Source organism: Camelus dromedarius, chromosome 1, assembly GCF_036321535.1.
Source record: "Camelus dromedarius isolate mCamDro1 chromosome 1, mCamDro1.pat, whole genome shotgun sequence".
NCBI classification, from domain to species: Eukaryota; Metazoa; Chordata; class Mammalia; order Artiodactyla; family Camelidae; genus Camelus; species Camelus dromedarius.
In genome coordinates, this window is record NC_087436.1 from 61,065,779 (window position 1) to 61,082,286 (window position 16,508).

The window sequence follows — 16,508 nt, forward strand, 5'->3', positions numbered from 1 at the left end:
GATGGTGGTGGCCAATTTTTGTCTGAATGTTTTCGTGACTCCAGCATGCGTGAAGTTCATTCGGCCCCAGCCAAGCCTAGCCAGCCAGCCATCAGCTGAAATTCTGAAACCCAACAAGATGTCACTTCGTCCTGCTTACTGAGAACAAGTGGTTTATTTTATCACAGAAATTTTAAGCCCTTTAATGTCTCCTAAGATGTGTTTGGTTTGGCTATATCCAGATTTACATCCTAAATAAGAACAACATTTCAGAAAATAGGATGTTTTGTTAAAAGAACGACAGAACAAAACAGGGTAAAAACACATTGAAAAAGCCACATAAGCTGCTTCTCTCCCAAGGAGTCTGAAGGCCTGGGTATGAGTATGCAGTGCTTTGCCGTTAAGAATAATGGAAAATCAGTGTAATGAAAGACAATTGCAAATAAGTTAAAATATTATGTTAATGATAAATATATGTAATCATCTCCTGACCTGAACATAAAAGTATGTATCATTTTATCAACAGAAGTCAGTTAACTTCTTTCTACTGTCACTATATACTCTCACTCAATATTTAAAGAATTGGCACAAACAATATTTAAAGGATTATCCAGTCCGTAGAACCCATGTGCCCCCAACTAGCCTGATTAGGCGTAATCCTAATACAAGTTAAATGAGAGTGAGGTCTCTCTGGTTGACGTGGGAACCTGGAGAACCAATTAGGAGGTAGGTTGTTAAAAAATTCTTTCTTTTACGAAATTATGAGGATAGAGATTAAATAAATAATCCTTTGGGGGCTAAATATAAAATTATTAGCCCTGTGATAGTCCCCAGGATTTTTATTAAAATTGTACTTGTTTGTAAAGTAATAAAATCTGGGCACCACTGTTTTAAGGTACATTTTAAAGATGTTCTATGTTTTAGTTTAAAAAAGGAAATAGGGCTTTTTTTCTGATTACAACATTATACATGTTTATTTAAAAAATTAGAAAATACAGATATGATAGAATTGGTGACATAAAAAGCATTAATGTGTACGTCGTCACAGCTTTCCCCACTCCCCTCCTTTTCCGGGGAGGGTAGGCTCTAGTGTTTTGCTGTGCTGATTGAGGAAATGTGAGGCTTCAGAACTAGAAAGAAGAGAGTCTAGACTGACTTTTAGTGGAAAGAGCCCAGAGCTACAGGAAGGACCTAACAGATCTCAGAGCAAGAGGTTGAGGCTTGGAGGGGAGAGGAGGAAGGATGGAGTTTTGCATGGAGCTGTCAAGGAGAAACACACAATAAAAGACTTAAAGATGCTTTCCCAAGTTTTCATTTCCGATTTTAGATTCTTTTGGGTGCAAAACTGTGTTGAAACTGACCATGGAATACCCAGTTTTATTTGGGTTACAAAGGGAAAAACAAAGAAAATTTTTAAAGTGCATAATTCCACTTTTAGCATGTATTAGATTTTTAAAGCATGGTAAAGACAGCATTTCATACTTACCTTTCATTCCTCAGGGGAGAGCAAGTACATCAGAAAATATGTCATGTTCTTTAAAGTAGGTAGAAACTTTCTAGCCAATGGCTTCTTTTGATAAAGAGACACGTGTCATTGTTAGCTTGGTCTCTGCTCTAATGTTTCTTTCTGATAAAGGCCTTCTGGCTGCTGGAACTTGTGACTGATACTTCAGGGATAATCTCAGAGGCCTTGAGACAACAAAACCTTCCTTTCCTACTATGACAGAGAACTGTCTTCCACTGGACGGTTGTTGGTGAACCATCTTTGGCTTAAATGATTATGTGGCGCTTCTGGTTCCAAATAACATACAGATTCCCTTCCGCAACCCTCCTTATACTTTCACAAAAACACAAATGGCAGAAGTCTTGGAGTATAAAATGCTCCATGGTTTCAAAACATCCACAGCTAAAACACAGGCAGATCCTCACTCAAGGAGAACTTTTCAAAAGGGCTAAAAGGAAACTTCCCTTGGGGAGCTTACATCCCTCTTCTGCCCGGACCTCAGATGAGCTGCCCTTTAGGTTCTGGAATTCCACACCTGAATATGTTTCCTGGATGCTCTTTCAGGTGATTAATCCTTCCTCCAATTTCTTCCTCCTCTTCTCCCTGCACCCAACCAAAATAAGTTTAAAATTCTTGCTGGTTTTTGACAAAAGGGAGGAGTGATATATAAAGCATTTTATGACTAAAAATGACCATATATTAAATGGTAATGTCATTAAAATTTTTTTCTTTGGATACATTGAATTTTATTTGGTTTCACCCTCCTAGGTCATAGAGGTTTTTTGGGGTTTTTTTTGTGTGTATATATATATATATTTTATTGAAGTATAGTCAGTTTACAATGTGTCAATTTCTGGTCTACAGCATCATGCTTCAGTCATACATGAACATACATATATTTGTTTTCAAATTCTTTTTCACCATAAGTTAGTACAAGATATTGAACATAGCTCCCTGTGCTATCAACTTGTTATTTATCTGTTTTATATATATTAATTCGTGTCTGCAAATCTCAGATTCCCAAATTATTCCTTCCCATCCCCTTCCCCCTTGGTAACCATAAGTTTGTTTGCTATGTCAGAATGTCTGTTTCTGTTTTGTAAATAAGTTCATTTGTGTCCTTTTTTAAAATGATTCCACACATAAGTGATATTATATGTATTTTTCTTTCTCTTTCATGCTTACTTCACTTAGTGGGGAGGTTATAGCTCAAGTGGTGGAGTGTGTGCTTAGCATGTGCGAGGTCCTGGGGTTCAATCCTCAGTACATCCTCTAAAAATAAATAAATAAACCTAATTATCTCCCTCTGCCAAAAAAAATTGTTCAAAATTTTTTATTAGAAATTTATTTTTTTTTTAGAAGGACTAGGAAACAAAACATCAGAGTCCTTCTGGCAATCTTTAGTTTCTTACCTTTTTTGTTGCAGTTATCACAGGACTTCGTGCTTATCTTTTCTCCTCTTGTCCATTTCTGGATAATTGCTCAACTTCCAGGGATTTTTTGGCGCTTCTAAAAAGCTTATGTTTTCCCTCCTATTTCTTCATGGTGTCTGATATTTAATACCTTTAATATTACCTTAAAGTTATCTCTGTTGCGTGTTAGTTCCACAAGCAGGTGGTAAACAGCTTCTATTGGCCAGGCACATGTCTGGGGACTGGAGATAGAGATGAAGATCACTGAGATCATGGTCCCTGCCCTTGATGGTGGGAGAGGGAAAAACCCCGCGTTGATCTCAGTCCTCAATCCCACCGAACTGTCAACTGCTCCCACCATTGTATAGATGAGATGCTAAGTGGGAGAGCTGGGGAAGACACCTATACCTGCCTGACTCTACAGATCTGCCTAAGCTCTCTCCACTACCTGCACCCCCCAGGCTTGGCTAGAAGGCTGGGGAGCAAATCCATCACAGTTAGGGGAGAGAGAACCACGTTGAAGTATCCATGATGTGACTGGGATTTTAGAGATATGATATAAGGGACATAAAGTTCAGTCATTGAACTTGTCTTTGCACTTTCTCCGTGGTGAGAGGATTGAGATATTCTTTTAAGTGAGGGAGTGAGGTTCATATTTAGAGGCTGAGAGTGAGAAGGCGGAGAGAAGGGGGCATTTTTGATGAGGTGCTGAATAGGGGTAGAAATGAATATTTCCAGAGGAAGCAGGAGGCAAAAATGGGCAAAACAAGAAAAGGTGATGTTTTTCTGGGAAGGGAGGTGGTATAGCATTTATCCTGAGATGAGTTTGAAGGAGGCTCGATGGATAATGAGGGAAGTACATTTGATGATTGAGAGGAGAGAGTTTGGAGAATTTATCCCCAGGCAGGTTTTCTTAGAGGCCAGTGGGTCCTGTGATGAAGGTCACATTGGTTAATCTCAGACGGGCTGTCCTAAAACACAAGTGGTCAGCTGCTTCTGTTAGTCATAGAAACCAGAGAAGTAAAACAGATACACGTAAGGTAGGTGGGATGGACGTGCCTATACGTTTGGCACCACCTGTACTATAATAGTCACATAAAACAAACCAGAAAAGAAACTTAGTGCATATGGGAGCTCGGGGCAATTATAGGATCATTTAGAGCAGAAGAGTTTCAGTCAGTAGAGACCTTGCTGAAAAGAGATGATAAAGTGGCCTTGAATACGCGCACGGTCTAGGTATCCACTGAGTGGGGGAACAGACTCCGCTCTTACTTGGGGAAAAGAGAAAGATGATTAAGTCATTAGTCAGACAAAGCAAGAGCTGACAATGATGATAAAGCATTGGTATATCCAAAGGGGATTTTTGGTGCTGCACTAACTGTAATATGTTATACTTTAAAAAAAGAAGATGAAGTCAACTAATTTGTCTTGCTGACTCTGTAAAGCATTAACAACTTTTTCACTGACACTTGAATGGTGTGTTTCTCCTCTTCACATCCTCCGTGCCTCAAGTCTGTCTGCCCGCTGGTCCTGCTTCCCTCATTAGGCACCTGGGAGCAATCAATGAAGTGAGGTACAGGGCTGGAAAGGCATGAAAAGCCTCTTCTGGGACTTCCTGAGGTCCCAGGAGTGTCCTGCAGAATTTTACTTCTATCCACAGACCATCTCACTGGGACTGATTTCTCTCATAACCTAGACTGGCGTTTCACTCGAGCTGATCCCGGGCTAAATTGGAAAGTGAGCATCCAACGTGTCTTTCTGCATTTCCTTTCTGTGACTCTCTTCCTGTTCCTCGTGTTTCTCCCAAATTGGGATGTTTCATATTCTCTTAAAGCCTGTGCTCAGTGCCTGTCAATTTAGGAGAAACCTTTACTGAGGTGGAGATAATATTTAGCCCTCTCAGTGGTCCCAGAATTTTATAAGGGCCACTTAGAGACCCCCTCATTTGACTGAACTCTAATGAAACACAATAAAATGGTGAAATTTTAGGTATAATAGGCTCCTGGGGAAAGGGTGTTGGGTTAGAAGATACCTTAGGAGCCCTTGAATTCTATCCTGTGAGAAAATTCATACCCAGAATCCCCGAGCTTACTGAACTCTGATGTCCTGGGGTTATGGAAAGTGTGGAGTTGATGCTCAGATGGACCATTCTCTTCCTCTGTTGACCAACAGTGACCAACCAACTACCTTCTGCAGGATTTAAAAGTATTCTGGGAGCCAAACTAGCCAGTCATTCGTAATGCTTCTAAGCATCAGAAAGTGATTAAAAACAACTATTTGGTGCATTTGAGCAGCAAGGAGGGAGTTTGGTCTGGCCTGGGGAGCGATGATGACATCCGGTACATGTGCTGGTTTCCATTTGGTCCCATTCTTAGTCAAGCAGAAAGTGGGTACAGCCTATGGCAGGTCAGGCCACCAGAGGTTTACGTTGTCAGATGGCGGCTGAGCCTGGGAATATGGGGGTACTTCTGAGGAATTCAGCTCTGCAAAAGATGAAAGAATATGAAGGCGCCTTCATCTTCCTCAAATGCAGGCAATCTACCCTTTGCATGCAATACACCAGGACCTTAGAAGGGAAGATCAAATGATCCAGGATGGAAAATTGGCTGGAGAAGTCTTGTCTCTTGCTACAAATCAGCCTGCAAGGAATAGGCAACAGCAACTTCAATTCACACACATTTGAAGGATGGTGACTTCTGCATTATCCATGGTGAAATTTACAGCCAACAATCAATATGTATTTTCAGGCAAAGAACCATCATTCACTTCTGTTATCAGACAATCTCAGGCAGAAATCATATCTTCTGTTACTTGAATGCACAGCATTTTCAACTGCTTTTATTTCTGTGGCTGCGAATAGCACTTTGCTCTGACTGGTATTTAGATGCTGCAGTTTTCTGAACTGCCATTTGGCTTGGGATAACCAGGACAAGCGTGAGTTTCAGGGGGCGAGTACGAGTAGAAAAGGAAAGAAAAAGTTGTCTGTAGGGAAAAAGCTATTTTTGTTAGCTCCAAGCAGCTTAATTTGTTATCGTTGACACTGAGTGTGATGTTGATTTAACGTTTGCATTAGGGGTATTGATTTTACAGTGAAAAGCCAGACACCAGCCATTGTCTAACAATGACCAGCATGATCAGAATTTCAGTCCCAGCATGATGTAGAGGATGAATGGCCTCCAGAAGATAAAGGATCTTGTCCTGGCTCTTTAAAGAATTTGCTATGTGACACTAGCCAAGTCACTTTACCTCTGTGGGTTTCAGATTTTGCCTCTATCAGGAGATAGATGTTGTATCCCTGACCTAAGATGCCTTCTAGCTCTGAGTCTTTGGCCGTATGATTGGGATTGTGTTTTACTCTTTAATGACCTTATAAATGCCTAAAATGAGGCAGGTTTCTATTGAATGACAGTAGGTTGTTTCCAACTCTTTGCTGTGACAAATAGTGGTTCAGTGAACTTCATGATGGTACATACACATATATCTATACTTGTGAGAGCATTGCTGAAGATTATATTTCTGGGAGTAGAGTGGCTAAGACAAGAGTTACACACATGAATTCTTTTTATAGATACTGACAAATTGCCTAACAAAATCTGTAATGGATTTATACCCATTAAAATGGTTTTGGTGTCAGGTGATAGAAAAGTCAACCCAAAGTGGAGAAAGGAAATTTAATGGTCCTTGTACCAACTGTCCAGAGGAAAACTGGTTTCAGGCATGGTTGGATACAGGCTCAGAAAGGATATCATCTGGCTCCAGGTTCTCTCTCCTGGCCCCTCAGCTCCACTCCCTCTTTGGTGGCTCCATCTCAGACAAGTTTCCCTTTGTGGGATTAAAATAGCTGTGGTGTTCTAGGCTTCATCAATTCAGATTTTAGGGTTTAGTCCTATGAGAAATATCATGTTAGTCCTATGAGAAAATACATGTTAATATCCTGGAAGCTTCAGTCAGTGTCTGTTTGGTCTTGATGGTTCACATGACCATCTCTGAATCAGTCTGAGTGCCCAGGGCCATGAAGGGTTTTATTGGCCAAACCTGGAGCTGTGTGTGGAGTCAGCTGCACCAGAACGTCACGGTCTGAGAGTGGGGTAGAGTGGCTCACCAACTAGAGTTGGCAGCTTCAGCTTTTTCTGAAAGTAGAGTCAATGGATAGGTGTGAAATCAATAGTAAAGGTGATGGAATGCTCCTATGGAGACAGACTCTATCATGTGGACTTGGGAGTTCAGACTGTGTTCCATCTTGAGAGTTAGCCTTTAGAAGAGTTGGCATAGAGGGCTAATTAGGTGGTATGATTTAAATGACATTCTTTGCACTGCTGGTTGGGACTGTAATTATGTATTACTGAAATGTCTTTGAGAGAGATCCTTAGATAAGATTGGTTTTATAACTGAAAAAGGAACCCTGTCTCTTTAGAAGGAGCAGGTGTATTAACAAACAAAAGCATCTTAATCGTTTTGTTGAGGTTGCTATGGGAATGACTGAATGCAAATTTTATTTTAAGTCCCTTAAAGTTAGTAATCTGTAGAGAGCAGAGAAGTTTGGAGCAGGTGTTTTTGTTGTTGTTGTTTGTTTGTTTGTTCTGTTTTTTGAGAAGGAGAAAGAGATATCTTAAGGTTGGGGCAAAAAGAGTTTGAAGTTTTTAATCTGGAAGAGACCTGTGAGATTATTTAGGCCAGTGGTTCTTAAATTTGAGTGAGAATCACCTAGAAATTCTGTTAAAACAGATTTCTGAGCTGCATCCCAGAGATTCTGATTCAGTAGGTCTGGGCAAGGCCTACATATTTGCATTTCTAATAAATTACCCAGTGATGCTGATGCGATGCTACTGGCAGGGAGGACTACACCTTGAGAAGCACTGAGCTAGGCAACTTCCCATTCTCTCAGTTTATAGATGGGGAAATTAAAACTTGGACAGGTGAGGGGCTGGCTCAAGGTGACTTTGAGAGTAAGCAGAAAAACTGGGGCTCGAATCAACTTCATTCCCTCCCCTTCTCCCCTCCTCTCCCATCCCTTCCCCATCTGCCCGCTGTAAGGAAACTGAGCCCCAGATTGGTTATTGCCGAGGTCATAGAGCAGAGACCCCAAACCTCTTGACTTCTGGGCTTGCCTTTTCTCCATACGTCTCAAAGGTTTCCACTGCTACAGAAGCAGAATGCGCCAGGGGATCATGGGTTTGCCCTTTCAGTAGGCAGATTATTCAGAAAGTGCTTTCCTTCCAAGCAGAGAATGAGGAGAACCTGCACTGTTCAGTAGGATGAATCCTGAGTCCCATGATAGGGAAACTCAACAGAAATCGAAAGGCTCTCTGGCTTGGAAAAAAGATGCTTGTAGCTGGTGGTAGGAAAGAAAAACTACTCTACTCTCTTAAGTCCAGTCTCTGGGGGCATGTGAATTAAACTAACAACAGATAGACAGACAAGAGAAAAATTTTTATCAATATTTTATTTGCACGCAAGTTCACAGAAAAAGAAGTGCAACTCAAAGAAGTGGTTAGACTAGGTGGCCTAAATACGATTTTAACAAAGGAAAGTGGGCTTGGGTTTCAAGGGATATACATCATGGGAAAGTGACTAGGAGACACATGGGGGAACCAATGGAGGATACAGTTATTTCGTAAGGGGTGTTTATGCAAACTCTTCTCAGTGTGTAAGAATGCTCTTCTCTTCCTGCTATGGGATGGGAAGGGGAACACCTTCGCAAAGGGAAATGGATGCCCTGCTGGGAGGCAGGTAAGAGGAGGGCAGAGAAAAATTCCTGCATCTGTTGACTCTCAGTTGCCTTCAGCTCAAAATAATCCTTACACCAATGTGGCATATTTGGGGGTGGCAAATTCCGGACCCCTTCCCTGGATTCAGAGACTTGCCAGCATCAGGGCCTGTGAAACTCAGATGTTTGCTAGAGCAGCGTCACAGTGTTAGAAATTGAAAGAGTCAGGGCCATCGTTATCCAGCCGGAGGGAAGCTGAGCTTAGGTTAAGCACTTGTTAAAAGGACTAGTAAATTAGATTTCAAATGACTTTATTTATTTCTCTTAAAAAACCTTCCTTTAATTGTGTGTTATATTTTAGAGACTAGTATTTAATGATGTTGCTTAATGAAGAATTCTATTCGGGCTCTGTTAACCATGCCCGTGTAAAGAATAGCTATTTTTACCACTACACAATTACTAAAGGACCATTATCTACCTTATCTCAATTACGGGCACCATAACTAGAAAGAAATAAACAGCTGTGGGAGTGTTGGACTTGCAAATGCAACTCTATTAGGCGACAGCAGATATCATGATCCTCCTGTTTTAAAATATCTTCCCAACCTGGAACCCCAGTGCGTGGATGATACATTCACCACTTCCTAAGTTATCCTGCAGAATGCACACACGTTGTTTGCATGTCATTCTGAAGGAGTTCGTTGATCAGATCATGTCTCTCCGTGGCAGCGTAGGAATAAAAGTCAAAACATAGGATGAGAGGAAGGAGTACAGAAAGGGGTGCCTGGGGGCTTGCAGACCTAACCACACAAACACACGAAGTAAATGCAATACTCTTCTCGGCATTATGTATTCATTTTTCTTGCCAAGTTTGGGACCGTGGTGGTCAACAGTTGGCCTGGTGGGAGGAGTACTGTGGGGCAGGGGGCCTTCCAAGAAATCCTGAAATCTCACTGAAAAGGGAGTCTGTAGTGTTTCTCCTGTCTCTGCTCTTCCCATTAAAGGGGCTCAGTCCTTCCCAGACTTTCTGGCACACTTTAGCTCATTAGCAATTAATGTGGAGGGTCTTCTAATTAGCAAGCCCCCTGTGGTAGCAAACGCTGGTGCTGGATTGACTGAGTTCAACTCGAGTTCTACCATCATGTGATCCCAGGGGAAGTTACTAAACCTCCTAGAGCCTTGGTTTCCTCAATTGTAAAAGGGAAATCTACAGATATCTCTCCCACAACAGTGCAGACTGAGAGGGGTAATGCACCATCAAAGCCAGGCCACTGCAGGCGGGGTTTTTCAGGTGCAGACACTGAGATGCAAGACCTTTACTAGGGATCTGCTCCTGTGTGTGGCAAGGGGAGGGAGCAGGCCTGGGCGGAGGGAAAGCTGAGCTGCGATGCTGTCTCTCCAGAGCCCCGGAGTGAGTGCTGCGCATCTAAGCTGTCCCAGGATGGGCTGCAATGGTCAGCCCTCTCTATCCCTGCCTCATGCACCTGCCTGACGTGGCTGCCCCGGGGAAGGGCGTACTCCTGAGTGAGGCAGCTCCCGCAGCATCAGAGGCAAACCGTAAGCTGATGTCTGGAGGCTGCCTGCTGGCCACAGTCCTGCAGCAAAGCGTCAAGGCCTTCCCTGCAGGCTGGGTTGGAAGGCTTATCTTCACATCTACCGCATAGGCATCCAACAAACATGCTTTCTCCAGGCCACTAGAACCATACACTTTTTTTTTTTTTTTTAACCTTTTCTCCATCCTCTTTCCATTCTCTATCTGCCTGCTTCTCTTGCACCTGCTCCTTCTGGAGCTTCCATCTCCCCACAGTCGTGAGAGCTTGCAGCTCCTCTGCAGGGGACCTAGAAGTAGTGCGGCTTCAGTTGCTGTTCTGCACGGTTCTACGTAAGCAGGAAATCTCTTCAACATCTTTGTCTCATTCAGATTATTTGCCAGTTACCCATAACTCCTCTTTTACTTTGATAGAGAGAAGCCAGGCTTTATTCTGCTGAATAGACCAGCCCAGATGCTGGTGAATGCACTGTCGGCCCGTGGCCTGCCAGCTGGTACTAACAACAGGGGAGAAGGCTTGGCTGCCTTGCTAATGGATTTCCAAGAACAAGGTGGGCAGCCAAAAAAGCCAGTCGGGCTCATTTCTTTCCCCTCTGTTACCTCTCTAAAAGATAAAGAGGCTGTCGGATCATGAATGGGAACATGGATTAGGTAATATTTGGGAGGAGGTTAATGTCAAAGGTGCTGGGAAGCCAATGTATGAAATAGAAAACAGGAGAAGACGGCTGATTTCTAAATGCCTCTGACATTCAGAAGCTGCTCTCGGGAGGACATGGTAGGTGTGCAGATAATGGGAAGCCAGATCATCGGCAGAGGACTGGGAGCAGCTGTGAGGGCCCCAGATGTGTCTGCGATTGTCTTCCTAATATGACCGATCCTGGCATCACTCCCTGAAGATGCCTGCATTTTTGGGTGTCCCAGGCCACATCCCTCTGAGCTCTGGGGATGGTTCCAAAAATGGCAGAGAGAGTGAGAGCATATGTATCTTTTGGCCACGTTAGAGAGAAGATCGCTAATCCTGTGTTCTGGCAGTTGATTTGCTGTATGTGAAATCTCCGCGCCTGGGCTGCAAGCCCACGAGCACATCAGGGGCTGGGAAAGCCCACCAGCTCCCTCCATGGATGGCGACCGTGCGATCTACCACACGGGGGCCTCTCCTGCACTGGCTTCCCTCAGGAACCCCACGGAGGGGACTTGGGAAGTGGGGACTCCCTTTCAGACACCATTTCAAGACTCAGCCATTCTTTTTAAATGTTCTATTTTGGTAAAAATATTTAGTATGAGATCTATCCTCCTGACAGATTTCAAGTGTGCGTATTATTGCTGACCACGGGCCCAGTGTTGTGCAGCCCTCCTCAGCACGTACTCATCGGGTTTAACTGAAAAACTGAAAATTTATGCCAGTTGATTATTAACTTCATTTCCTTCTCCTTGTCCCCCGGCCCCCGGCCACTGTCATTCCAGTCCTAGTGGTTACGAGGCTGGCTATTTTAGATAATTCATATGAATGGAAATATGTAGTACTTGTCTTTCTGTGTCTGGGCTTATGTCACTTAGCATACTGTCCCCCAGGTCCATCCATATTGTTGCTCATTATAGAATTTTCTTCTTTTTAAAGTCAAGCCTCAGATATTCTGCGGAAGAAGCCAGTAGCAGGGCCTCAGTTTACTTCCACGTTTGGGGATGTCAGCCTGGAATCCTTGTGCAGAAAGAGCGGAGCATCAGGTTTGACGGTGTTGAGGCCTGATGGTCCCAGCAATGTTTCATTTCATTTGTGAGTCTACCAGCACCTGGAGAGGCTGAGTGACTTGTCCCAGGTCTCACCACTTGTGAACAGTGGGGCAGGCCCCAGCTGGCTCCAGAGACTTCAGGTCTATGGTGACTGTGTCTGATTTTTCTCAAATCAGAGAAGACATGAGGACATGGACGTTTAATCCCGTGGAGATTCAAGTCAGGTGCTAAACAACCGGGGCTTCAGAGGAGGCTGCTGTCCTCACTTGCCAGTGGTCAGACATCTTCCACCGTCCTCTGGACATGGCTGCAGAGCCTTTGAAATGTGACTCATCCAAACTGAGAAGTGCTGCGTGAATTTTAAAAGTTTAGTGTGAAAGAAGAAGTAAACTACCTCATTCATAATCCATAGATGGATTATATGCTGAAATGATATTCTGGATATATTGGGTACAATAATTATATTTAAAAAGTATACTTTACATTTATAATAATATCAAATACATTATTAAAATTAATTTCACCTGCTCCTTCTCACTTTTTAAAATTGGGCTACTAGAAAATTAAAAATACCCCAGTGGTTCACATTACATGTCTAATGGATTACTCTAGAGTCACCCGTATCCCTGAATACATTTACTCTGTTTTTGGCTTCTGCCTCTTCAGTTGACATCACTGTTACTGGTGGGGACTGAGTAGGTCACCCACTTTGGACTTTGAAACTTAAGAGGTAGTTCACAGCATGGTGTTATTTTATATGCAGGTACACATGCTTATAATTGGGTGTTCATAGGGGACTTGGCACTTTAATGTCAACAAAGAAGCCTCCTGGGGTCAGGCCTCATTCACTCAACAAATATTTATGTGACGTCTTCCTGGTGATGAAGTATTTTGTCAGATTCTGGGACTATGTCTGAGAACAAGAAAAAAATTAGTCCCTGGCCTTGGGGAGCTTATAGTCTGGTAGAGGCAATGCCATTGTGGTGGGCAATTTTATGTGTCAACTTGACTGGGCCATGGGGGGGTCCAGATATCTAGTCTAAGAATATTCTGGGTGTTTGGGAATGAGATTAACATTTGAATGAGTTGAGTGAGTAAAGTAGATTGTGGGTGGGCCTCATCCAATCAGTGGAAGGGCTGAGTAGAACAAAAAGGCTGAGTGAGAAGGAACTTCAGCAGCTTGACCCCTGAGCTGGACACCAGCCCATTCCTACCTTTGGACTTGTACTGGAACTTCTGCCATCTGCTCTCCTGGGGCTTCAGCTTGCTGACTGCAAATCTTGAGATTTTTCAGCTTCCAAGTCACATGAGCTGACTCCTTATAATAGATAACTCTCTTTCTCTGGAGAATCCTGACTGATACAGACATTAAACAAACAATTTACATACTGAATAATTATATAACTGCTTGAGGGTGTGGCGTGGTGGTGAGCTGATACAGAAAGACCTAGGGATGGAATCTACTCTACCATCTTCAGGGTTCCTGCAGACCCTGGCCTTTTCCCAAAGAAGCCTGGCCCACTGCATCATCTCCCACAACTTGGCCACCTTCCTTGCACATACAGGGCAGGAAATGACCCAGCCAGGTCTAAACCTGGAGTCTGGTCTGGAGTGGAAAGGCTCTTCCTGTCCCTATACCAGTCTTTGACTCCAGGTAGGGGAGGCCAGAGAAGTGAAATCTGCTCTGTTTTTCAGTTCCCCTTATTCCCTTTTTATTATTTAAGTTTCTTTTGATAAGATGAATTAATGAAAATGAATGCCTTGAACACCTCTGCCACTTGGCGTTCTGCACGTTTTATGAAGTTTTGACAGGGAAATGACAATGTCATCCTTCTTTCTACACCTCAGTGCCATGCTTGCAGCTTTAGAAAATGTCTTGCATGCCTGGTGGAGAGCCTGGGGGTGGAGTTGGGTGTGGGTGCTACATTGTGGGTGGAAGCATGTGGTGGGAGAGTGGTCAGATTAGCATGGATATCAGTCCTGGCCATCTACTGTCTATGTGCCCCTGGGCAGTCATTCAAAATGGCCTGACCCCAGCTGCCTCGTCTGTACAATGGGCTTGTACCGCACACTAGGTAGGCTGCCAGGAGGATTAGTGATAAAGTATAGAAAGCCCCTAGCATCACTCTAGCACACAACAGATTGATGGTTTCTATTGCTGTGGTGGATAATTGTCATAGGGAGGCTCCTATGTCTCTTGTTCCTTGGTCCTAGTTGGTCAGGTTCACAGAGGGACAGAGTCTGAACACTTACGTTGGAATGATGTTCTGGTCATATATGACAGCATTACACACTACCCCAAACTTAGGAGGTAAAACCACACCCATGTCCTTATCTGCATGGATCCTATGGGCCAGGGATTCGGGGGGCACGTACAGGGATGACCTGTCTGCTCCACCATGTCTGGGGGGGAAGAGCTGATTGGCTGGGGGCTGGAATCATCCACAGGCGTCTTCACGCACATCTGGCTGGGTGTGAGTGGGTTCCCTGATGGCTTAATGAGGCTGAGGATCTTTTCATGTGCTTATGGCTATTTGTATATCTTCTCTGGAGAAATGTCTAGTCAAATACTTGGCCCATTTTAACAATGGCTTGTCTTTTTAATTATTATTATTATTAAAAAATATGGACTACTTCACGAGTTTGTGTGTCATCCCTGCACAGAGGCCATGCTAATCTTCTCTGTAGCCTTCCAATTTTTTTAGTATATGTGCTGCTGAAGTGAGCACTGTCTTTTTAATTGTTGATGTATATGAGTTCTTTATATATTCTAGATACAATTTCCTTATCAGATACTTGATTTGCAAATATTTTCTCCCATCCTGTAGGGCATCCTTTCACTTTCTTCAGAGTGTCCTTTGAAGTACAAGTTTTAAATTTTATGTCCAGTTTATCTATTTCTACTTTTGTTGCCTGTGCTTTTGATGTCATATCTAAGAAGTCTTTGCTCAACCTGAGTTCATGAAGACTTACTCCTATATTTTCTAAGAGTTTATATTTTTGCTCTGATTTAGGTCTATAATCCATATTGGGTTAATTTTTATATATAGTGTGAGTAAATGGTCCAACTTCAATCTTTTACATGTGGATATCCAGTTTTTCCAGCACTATTTGTTGAAAAGACTATTTCCACCCCCATTGAATTTTCTTGGCATCTTGGTCAAAACTCAGTTGACCATACATGTTAAAGTTTATTTCTGACTCCAATTTTATCTATATGTCAATCCTTCATACCAAACGTATGTCATGATTACTGTAGCTTTGCAGCAAGTTTTGAAACCAGTAAATGTGGGCCCTCCAACTTTGTTCTTTTCCAGTATGTGATGTTTTGGCACCAAAAGCATATCCCATCCTCAAAGCCAAACTCTAGATGAAACAGTGAAATGGACAATTTTGGGCAACCTGCCTTCTTTCTGTAACCCTTTCCTTTTTCTTCCCTCTGAGCATTCAGATTCTCTCTGTGCTTTCCATCCTTCTCTTTATCAAAAGCTGCTCTCTAGGGAAGAATGTAATAAACTTTTTCTTACTTAGGTATAAATGACTAAAAAAGCTTAAAGTTATTACCATTCTCAGGAAAATTTGCTTTTCAAAAAAGAGAACAAAAATGTCTTAAACCTGAGGAATTACTCTCCAATGGTAACCTTTTCTCTATATGCAGGCAGAGGAAAGTGCTTTTTTTTTTTTTTTAAGGCAGGGAAGTTCTCATATTGTGTCTGAAAAGATGTGATGGACGGGCCTATATCCTGCTTATGCCCAAGGCTGGCTTTGTTCAAAGTTATTGATTCTTTTTCCCCCATCTGTGAGTTTTATACCCATCACTTACTTGCTTTGTGACCACGGGCAAATTAACCTCTACGAACCTCAGTTTTCTCTTTTGCAATATGGAGAAAATGGTGCTCACTGCAAAAATGTGTAGCATCTGTTCTGTTTAGCTACTAACAGTAAGACCAACATACATTTGGACTTAACACAACTCCAAAGCCTGAATGCCTTCATCTTTCTCTCTCAAGGAAAAGAGATAAGCTTTCTACTAAAGCGCTTTAATCCTTCCTTACACGGCTGCTAGGGGTGGTGTGGGAGAAGCATTCAGGAAAACAGCATTTGGGAAGATGGAATGGGGATTCTCAGATTCTCCCCTGGGTAGATTCTCCCCTCGCCACCAGCCACTGCGGGATGCGGGACATCTTGCTCAGTCTCCTCTGGTTTGAGGAACAGGAGTTTGCACTTGCTCACACATCGTGATGACATGTAGTTTTACACTTTCCACGCTTTTCACAAGGATCAGCGTGGCTGATCCTCCAAGCATCCCTGTGAGGCCAACTTTATTGCCGTGTTACAGATGGAGAAACTGAGCCCAGAGAAGCAAAGAGACTTAAGACCCACACCCTCTTTCCATGCACGTCACAGATTTGTAAGGCTGAGAGTGACCTTGGCCCCTAACACTGCCACCCACACCATTCCAGACCCCAGGGACCAATCTGCTCTTTGTTTTCTACACTTATTGGAGATTTCACCTCATTTGGCCATGGGAGCGCTTCCGTTCCTAAAAAGTTCCTTGTTTTAAGGTGGAAAATCCCAAACCAGTGACACCCCAAACTCAAAACGCATGCATGTTTTCCTGAGTTG

At 42.9% G+C, this 16,508-nt stretch overlaps 1 non-coding gene across 1 annotated transcript; it reads right to left on the bottom strand.

The window, feature by feature from the left end:
- Window positions 1-14,501: 14,501 nt before the first annotated feature.
- Window positions 14,502-14,611, bottom strand: LOC116149147 (U6 spliceosomal RNA). Its single transcript, XR_004132767.1, has one exon. It is a non-coding gene; the product is annotated as a U6 spliceosomal RNA (small nuclear RNA).
- Window positions 14,612-16,508: the final 1,897 nt, after the last annotated feature.